The sequence below is a fragment of the Aegilops tauschii genome, chromosome 2 (assembly GCF_002575655.3).
Source record: "Aegilops tauschii subsp. strangulata cultivar AL8/78 chromosome 2, Aet v6.0, whole genome shotgun sequence".
NCBI classification, from domain to species: Eukaryota; Viridiplantae; Streptophyta; class Magnoliopsida; order Poales; family Poaceae; genus Aegilops; species Aegilops tauschii.
The window spans coordinates 532,128,733-532,138,830 of record NC_053036.3 but is presented as its reverse complement, the minus strand read 5'-3'; positions in this window follow the sequence as shown (position 1 = coordinate 532,138,830).

Sequence of the window (10,098 nt, the reverse complement as noted above, 5' to 3'; positions counted from 1 at the left end):
CATAACCCCAAAATGATAGCGGTAAATCAGTAAGAGACATCATAGATCGCCCATATCAAGTAAAGTACAATTACGACGTTCGGACACACCATTACGCTGTGGTGTTCCGGGTGGCGTGAGTTGCGAAACTATTCCGCATTGTTTCAAATGAAGACCAAACTCGTAACTATTCCACATTTAAATCAAAGAATAATGGTTGCCCTATTTAACTAGTAACTTTATTTTCTTGTTACGATGATTTTCCACTTCACTCTGAAATTCTTTGAACTTTTCAAATGTTTCAGACTTATGTTTCATCAAGTAGATATACCCATATCTGCTCAAATCATCTGTGAAGGTGAGAAAATAACGATACCTGCCGCGAGCCTCAACATTCATCAGACCACATACATCAGTATGTATGATTTCCAACAAATTTGTTGCTCGCTCCATTGTTTCGGAGAATGGCGTTTAGTCATCTTGCCCATGAGGCATGGTTCGCAAGTACCAAGTGATTCATAATCAAGTGATTCCAAAAGTCCATCGAATGGAGTTTCTTCATGCGCTTTACACCAATATGACCTAAAAGGCAGTGCCACAAATAAGTCGCACTATCATTATCAACTCTGCATCTTTTGGCTTCAATATTATGAATATGTGTATCACTACTATCGAGATTCAATATAAATAGACCACTCTTCAAGGGTGCATGACCATAAAAGATATTACTCATATAAATAGAACAACCATTATTCTTTGATTTAAATGAATAACCGTCTAGCATCAAACAAGATCCAAATATAATGTTCATGCTCAACGCTGGCACCAAATAACAATTATTCAGGTCTAAAACTAATCCCGAAGGTAGATGTAGGGGTAGCGTGCCGACCGCAATCACATCGACTTTGGAACCATTTCCCACGCGCATCGTCACCTCGTCCTTAGCCAATCTTCGCTTAATCCGTAGTCCCTCTTTTGAGTTGCAAATATTAGCAACAGAACCAGTATCAAATACCCAGGTGCTACTGTGAGCATTAGTAAGGTACACATTAATAACATGTATATCACATATACCTTTGTTCACCTTGCCATCCTTCTTATCCGCCAAATACTTGGGGCAGTTCCGCTTCCAGTGACCAATCCCTTTGCCGTAGAAGCACTTAGTCTCAGGCTTAGGTCCAGACTTGGGCTTCTTCACTTGAGCAGCAACTTGCTTACCGTTCTTCTTGAAGTTCCCCTTCTTCCCTTTACCCTTTTTCTTGAAGCTGGTGGTGTTGTTGATCATCAACACTTGATGCTCCTTCTTGATTTCTACCTCCGCAACATTTAGCATTGTAAAGAGCTTGGGAATTGTCTTATCCATCCCTTGCATGTTATAGTTCATCACGAAGCTCTTGTAGCTTGGTGGCAGTGATTGAAGAATTATGTCAATGACACTATCATCCGGAAGATTAACTCCCAGTTGAATCAAGTGATTGTTATACCCAGACATTTTGAGTATATGCTCACCGACAGAACTATTCTCCTCCATCTTGCAGCTGTAGAACTTATTGGAGACTTCATATCTCTCAATCCGGGCATTTGCTTGAAACATTAACTTCAACTCCTGGAACATCTCATATGCACCATGACATTCAAAACGTCGTTGAAGTCCCGGTTCTAAGTCATAAAGCATGTCACACTGAACTGTCGAGTAGTCATCAGCTTTGCTCTGCTAGACGTTCATAACATCTGGCGTTGCTCCTGCAGGGGGTTTGGCACCTAGCGGTGCTTCCAGGACGTAATTCCTCTCTGCAACAATGAGGATAATCCTCAATTTACGGACCCAGTCCGTGTAGTTGCTACCATCATCTTTCAACTTAGCTTTCTCTAGGAACGCATTAAAATTCAACGGAACAACATCACGGGCCATCTATCTACAACAACATAGACATGCAAAATACTATCAGGTACTAAGTTCATGATAAATTAAGTTTCAATTAATCAAATTACTTAAGAACTCCCACTTAGATAGACATCCCTCTAATCATCTAAGTGATCACGTGATCCATATCAACTAAACCATGCCCGATCATCACGTGAGATGGAGTAGTTTTCAATGGTGAACATCACTATGTTGATCATATCTACTATATGATTCACGCTCGACCTTTCGGTCTCAGTGTTCCGAGGCCATATCTGCATATGCTAGGCTTGTCAAGTTTAACCCGAGTATTCTGCGTGTGCAAAACTTGCTTGCACCCGTTATATGTGAACGTAGAGCTTATCACACCCGATCATCACGTGGTGTCTCGGCACGACGAACTTTCGCAACGGTGCATACTCAGGGAGAACACTTGTACCTTGAAATTTAGTGAGAGATCATCTTATAACGCTACCGTCGATCTAAGCAAAATAAGATGCATAAAGGATAAACATCACATGCAATCAATATAAGTGATATGATATGGCCATCATCATCTTGTGCCTTTGATCTCCATCTCCAAAGCACCGTCATGATCACCATCGTCACCGGCGCGACACCTTGATCTCCATCGTAGTATTGTTGTCGTCTCGCCAACTATTGCTTCTATGACTATCACTACCGCTTAGTGATAAAGTAAATCAATTACATGGCGATTGCATTTGATACAATAAAGCGACAACCATATGGCTCCTGCCAGTTGCCGATAACTCTGTTACAGAACATGATCATCTCATACAATAAAATTTAGCATCATGTCTTGACCATATCACATCACAACATGCCCTGCAAAAACAAGTTAGACGTCCTCTACTTTGTTGTTGCAAGTTTTACGTGGCTGCTACGGGCTGAGCAAGAACCGTTCTTACCTACGCATCAAAACCACAACGATATTTGGTCAAGTATGTGCTGTTTTAACCTTCAACAAGGACCGGGCGTAGCCACACTTGATTCAACTAAAGTTGGAGAAACTAACACCCGCTAGCCACCTGTGTGCGAAGCACGTCGGTTGAACCAGTCTCGCGTAAGCGTACGCGTAATGTCGGTCTGGGCCGCTTCATCCAACAATACCGCCGAATCAAAGTATGATAGGCTGGTAAGCAGTATGACTAGTATTGCCCACAACTCACTTGTGTTCTACTCGTGCATATAACATCTACGCATAACCTGGCTCGGATACCACCGTTGGGGAACGTAGTAATTTCAAAAAAATTCTACGCACACGTAAGATCATGGTGTTGCATAGCAATGAGAGGGGAGACTGTTGTCCACGTACCCTCGTAGAACGAAAGCGGAAGCGTTATGACAACGCGGTTGATGTAGTCGTACGTCTTCACGATCGACCGATCCTAGTATCGAATGTACGACACCTCCGCGATCTGCACACGTTCAGCTCGGCGACGTCCCACGAACTCACGATCCAGTAGAGCTTCGAGGGAGAGCTTCGTCAGCACGACGGCGTGATGACGGTGATGATGAAGCTACCGGCGCAGGGCTTCGCCTAAGCACTATGATGATATGACCGAGGTGGATTATGGTGGAGGGGGGCACCGCACACGGCTAAGAGATCAATAATCAACTTGAGTGTCTATGGGGTGCCCCCTCCCCCGTATATAAAGGAGTGGAGGAGGGGGAGGAGGCCGGCCTCCTAGGCGCGCCCCAAGGGGAGTCCTACTCCCACCGGGAGTAGGATTCCCCCCTTCCCTAGCTGGACTAGGAGTGGAAGGAAGGGGGAGGAAGGAGGAAGGAAAGGGGGGGGGGCGGCCACCCTCCCAATTCGGATTGGGCTTGGGCGGGTGCCCCTCCTTTGCTCCCTTCTCCTCTCTCCCACTAAGGCCCAATAAGGCCCATATACCTCCCGGGGGGTTCCGGTAACCTCCCGGTGCTCCGGTATATTCCCAAACTCACCCGGAACCATTCCGATGTCCAAGTTGTTGGGGAACGTAGCAGAAATTCAAAATTTTCTACGCATCACCAAGATCAATCTATGGAGTAATCTAGCACCGAGGGGAAGGGGAGTGCATCTACATACCATTGTAGATCGCGATGCGGAAGCGTTGCAAGAACGCGGATGAAGGAGTCGTACTCGTAGCGATTCAGATCGCGGTTGATTCCGATCTAAGCGCCGAACCACGGCGCCTCCGCGTTCAACACACGTGCAGCCCGGTGACGTCTCCCACGCCTTGATCCAGCAAGGAGAGAGGGAGAGGTTGGGGAAGACTCCGTCCAGCAGCAGCACGACGGCGTGGTGGTGATGGAGGAGCGTGGCAATCCTGCAGGGCTTCGCCAAGCACCGCAGGAGAGGAGGAGGACATGGAAGAGGGGGAGGGCTACGCCAGAACTTGGGTTGCTGCTGCCCTCCCACCCCCACATATATATAGGGGCAAGGGAGAGGGGGGCCGGCCCCCTCAAATCCAATCTGAGGAGGGGGCGGCGGCCAGGGGGGTTGCCTTGCCCCCCAAGGCAAGGGGGGCGCCTCCCCTTAGGGTTCCCCCAAACCCCCAGGCGCATGGGCCCTGGGAGGGAAGGCGCCCAGCCCACTAAGGGGCTGGTCCCTCTCCACATACAGCCCATAGGGCCCTCCGGGGCTGGTGGCCCCTCCCGGTGGACCCCCGGAACCCTCCGGTGGTCCCGGTACATTACCGGTGACGCCCGAAACTCTTCCGGTGGCCAAAACGGGACTTCCCATATATAAATCTTTACCTCCGGACCATTCCGGAACTCCTCATGACGTCCGGGATCTCATCCGGGACTCCGAACAACATTCGGTAACCACGTATATCTATTCCCTATAACCCTAGCGTCATCGAACCTTAAGTGTGTAGACCCTACGGGTTCGGGAACCATGCAGACATGACCGAGACGTTCTCCGGACAATAACCAACAGCGGGATCTGGATACCCATGTTGGCTCCCACATGTTCCACGATGATCTCATCGGATGAACCACGATGTCGGGGATTCAATCAATCCCGTATACAATTCCCTTTGTCAATCGGTATGTTACTTGCCTGAGATTCGATCGTCGGTATCCCGATACCTTGTTCAATCTCGTTACCGGCAAGTCTCTTTACTCGTTCCGTAACACATCATCCCGTGATCAACTCCTTGGTCACATTGTGCACATTATGATGATGTCCTACTGAGTGGGCCCAGAGATACCTCTCCGTTTACACGGAGTGACAAATCCCAGTCTCGATTCGTGCCAACCCAACAGACACTTTCGGAGATACCTGTAGTGCACCTTTATAGCCACCCAGTTACGTTGTGACGTTTGGTACACCCAAAGCATTCCTACGGTATCCGGGAGTTGCACAATCTCATGGTCTAAGGAAATGATACTTGACATTAGAAAAGCTCTTAGCAAACGAACTACACGATCTTGTGCTAGGCTTAGGATTGGGTCTTGTCCATCACATCATTCTCCTAATGATGTGATCCCGTTATCAACGACATCCAATGTCCATGGTCAGGAAACCATAACCATCTATTGATCAACGAGCTAGTCAACTAGAGGCTTACTAGGGACATGGTGTTGTCTATGTATCCACACATGTATCTGAGTTTCCTATCAATACAATTTTAGCATGGATAATAAACGATTATCATGAACAAGGAAATATAATAATAACCAATTTATTATTGCCTCTAGGGCATATTTCTAACAGTCTCCCACTTGCACTAGAGTCAATAATCTAGTTCACATTGCCATGTGATTAATACTCAAGAGTTTACTAGAGTCAATAATCTAGTTCACATCACCATGTGATTGTAATGAATCCAACACCCATGGGGTTTGTTCATATCTCGCTTGTGAGAGAGGTTATTAGTCAACGGGTCTGAACCTTTCAGATCCGTGTGTGCTTTACGAATATCTATGTCATCTTGTAGATGCAGCTACCACGCGCTACTTGGAGCTATTCCAAATAACTGCTCTACTATACGAATCCGGTTTACTATTCAGAGTCATCCGGATTAGTGTCAAAGTTTGCATCGACGTAACCCTTTACGACGAACTCCTTTCCACCTCCATAATCGAGAAAATTCCTTAGTCCACTAGATACTAAGGATAAGTTTGACCGCTGTCATGTGAACCATTCCTGGATCACTATTGTACCCCTTGACCAACTCATGGCAAGGCACACTTCATGTGCGGTATACAGCATAGCATACTGTAGAGCCTACGTCTAAAGCATAGGGGACGACCTTCCTCCTTTCTCTCTCTTCTGCTGTGGTCAGGTCTTGAGTCTTACTCAATACCCACACCTTGTAACACAGCCAAGAACTCCTTCTTTGCTAATCTATTTTGAACTCCTTCAAAATCTTGTCACGGTACGTATTCATTTGAAAGTACAATTAAGCGTTTTTTGATCTATCCTCATAGATCTTGATGCTCAATGTTCAAGTAGCTTAATCCAGGTTTTCCATTGAAAAACACTTTTAAAATAACCCTATATGCTTTCCAGAAATTCTACATCATCTCTGATCAACAATATGTCAACAACATATACCCATCAGAAATTCTATAGTGCTCCCACTCACTTCTTTGGAAATACAAGTTTCTCATAAACTTTGTATAAACCCAAAATCATTGATCATCTCATCAAAGCGTACATTCCAACTCCGAGATGCTTACTCCAGTACTTAGAAGGATTGCTGGAGCATTGCATACTTGTTAGCATCTTTCAGGATTGACAAAACCTTCTGGTTGTATCACATACAACCTTTCCTCAAGAAAATCATCGAGGAAACAATGTTTTGATATCCTATCTGCAAGATTTCATAAATAATGCAGTAACTGCTAATACAATTCCAACAGACTCTTAGCATCGCTACGAGTGAGAAAGTCTCATCGTAGTCAACTCCTTGAACTTGTCGGAAAACATCTTAACGACAAGCCGAGCTTTCTTAATGGTGACACTTACCATCATTGTCTGTCTTCCTTTTAAAATCCATCTGCACCCAACAGCCTTACGACTATCAAGTATTTCTTCCAAAGTCTATACTTTGCTTTTATACATGAATCCTCTCTCGGATTTCATGGCCTCGAGCCATTTGTCGGAATCTGGGCCCACCATCGCTTCTCCATAGCTCGTAGGTTCATTGTTCTCTAGCAACATGACTTCCAAGACAGGATCACGTACTACTCTGAAGTAGTACGCATCCTCGTCGTCCTACGAGGTTTGGTAGTGACTTGATCCGAAGTTTCATGATCACTATCATAAGCTTCCACTTCAATTGGTGTAGGTGCCATAGGAACAACTTCTTGTGCCCTGCTACACACTAGTTGAAGTGACGGTTCAATAACCTCATCAAGTCTCTACCATCCTCCCACTCAATTCTTTCGAGAGAAACTTTTTCTCGAGAAAGGACATGTTTACTTCCAGATCTAAAACAGGAGGTATACCCAACTGTTTTGGGTATTCTATGAAGATGCATTTATCCGCTTTGGGTTCGAGCTTATCAGCCTGAAACTTTTTCACATAAGCATCGCAGCCCCAAACCTTCAAAAAACGACACTTAGGTTTCTCTAAACGGTGTCATCTCAACAGAATTGCGTGGTGCCCTATTTAAAGTGAATGCGGTTGTCTCTAATGCCTAACCCATAAACGATAGTGGTAAAGAGACATCATGGTATGCACCATATCCAATAGGGTGCAGTTATGATGTTCGGGCACACCATCACATTGTGGTGTTCCAGGCGGTATTAATTGTGAAACACTTTCCACAATGTCTTAATTGTGTGCCAAACTCGTAACAAAGATATCTCTATGATCATATCATAGACATTTTATCCTCTTGTCAGGACGATCTTCAACTTCACTCTGAAATTACTTGAACCTTTCAATAATTCAGACTTGTGTTTCATCAAGTAAATATTCTCAGCATCTACTCAAATCATCTTTGAAGTAAGAACATATCGATATCCACTACGTGCCTCAGCACTCATTGGACTGCACACATCAAATGTATTACTTCCAACAAGTTGCTCTCTTGTTCCATCTTACTGAAAACGAGGCCTTTCAGTCATCTTGCCCATGTGGTATGATTTTCATGTCTCAAGTGATTCAAAATCATGTGAGTCCAAACGATCCATCTGCATGGAGTTTCTTCATGCATATATACCAATAGACATGGTTCGCATGTCTCAATCTTTTCAAAAACGAGTGAGTCCAAAGATCCATCTACATGGAGCTTCTTCATGCGTTCTATACCAATATGACTCAAATGGCAGTGCCACAAGTATGTGGTACTATCATTGCTATTTTATATCTTTTGGCACGAACATGTGTATCACTGCGATCGAGATTCATTTTAGGTGCAAGACCATTGAAGGTATTATTCAAATAAACAGAGTAACCATTATTCTCCTTAAATGAATAACCGTATTGCGATAAACATAATCAAATCATGTTTATGCTCAACACAAACACCAAATAACAATTATTTAGGTTTAACACCAATCTCGATGGTAGAGGGAGCATGCGATGCTTGATCACATCAACCTTGGAAACACTTCCAACACATATCGTCATCTCACCTTTAGCTAGTCTCCGTTTATTCCGCAGCTTTTATTTCGAGTTACTAACACTTAGCAACCGAACCGGTATCTAATACCCTGGTGCTGCCAGGAGTACTAGTAAAGTACACATTCATATAATGTATATCCAATATACTTCTGTCGACCTTGCCTGCCTTCTCATCTACCAAGTATCTAGGGTAGTTCTGCTTCAGTGACCGTTCCCCTCATTACAGAAGCACTTAGTCTCGGGTTTGGGTTCAACCTTGGGATTCTTCACTAGAGCAGCAAATGATTTGCTGTTTCATGAAGTATCCCTTTTGCCCTTGCCCTTCTAGAAACTAGTGGTTTTACTAACCATCAACAATTGATGCTCCTTCTTGATTTCTACTTTCGCGGTGTCAAACATCGCGAGTTGCTCAAGGATCATCATGTCTATCCCTGATATGTTATAGTTCATCACGAAGCTCTAATAGCTTGGTGGCAGTGACTATGGAGAACCATCACTATCTCATCTGGAAGATTAACTCCCACTCGATTCAAGCGATTGTGGTACTCAGACAATCTGAGCACATGCTCAACGATTGAACTTTTCTCCCTTAGTTTGCAGGCTTAAGAAACGTGTCAGGGGTCTCATACCTCTTGACGTGGGCACTAGTCTGAAATCCCAATTTCAGACTTCGGAACATCTCATATGTTCTGTGACGTTTCAAAACGTCTTTGGTGCCACAATTCTAAACCGTTAGCATTACGCACTGAACTATCACGTAGTCATCAAAACGTGTATGCCAGATGTTTCGCAACATCTACACACGACGCTGAGGTTCAGCACACCGAGCGGTGCATTAAGGACATAAGCCTTCTGTGCAGCAATGAGGACAATCCTAAGTTTACGGACCCAGTCCGCATAATTTCTACTATCAACTTTCAACTAAATTTTCTCTAAGAACATATCTTAAACAGTAGAACTAAATCGTAAGCTATGACATAATTTGCAAAGACCTTTTGACTATGTTCTTTGATAATTAAGTTCATCTGATTATTTAATGAACTCCTACTCAGATAGACATCCCTCTAGTCATCTAAGTGATACATGATCCGAGTAAAACTAGGCCGTGTCCGATCATCACGTGAGACGGACTAGTCATCATCGGTGAACATCTCCATGTTGATCGCATCTACTGTACGACTCATGTTCGACCTTTCGATCTCTTGTGTTCCGAGGCCATGTCTGTACATGCTAGGCTCGTCAAGTCAACCTAAGTGTTTCGCATGTGTTCCGAGGCCATGTCTGTACATGCTAGGCTCGTCAACACCCATTGTATGCGAACGTTAGAATCTATCACACCCGATCATCACGTGGTGCTTCGAAACAACGAACCTTCGCAACGGTGCACAGTTAGGGGGAACACGTCTCTTGAAATTTTAGTGAGGGATCATCTTATTTATGCTACCGTCGTTTTAAGCAAATAAGATGTAAACATGATAAACATCACATGCAAATCATAAAGTGACGTGATATGGCCAATATCATCTTGCGCCTTTTGATCTCCATCTTCGAGGCGCGGCATGATCACCTTCGTCACCGGCATGACACCATGATCTCCATCATCATGATCTCCATCATCGTGTCTTCA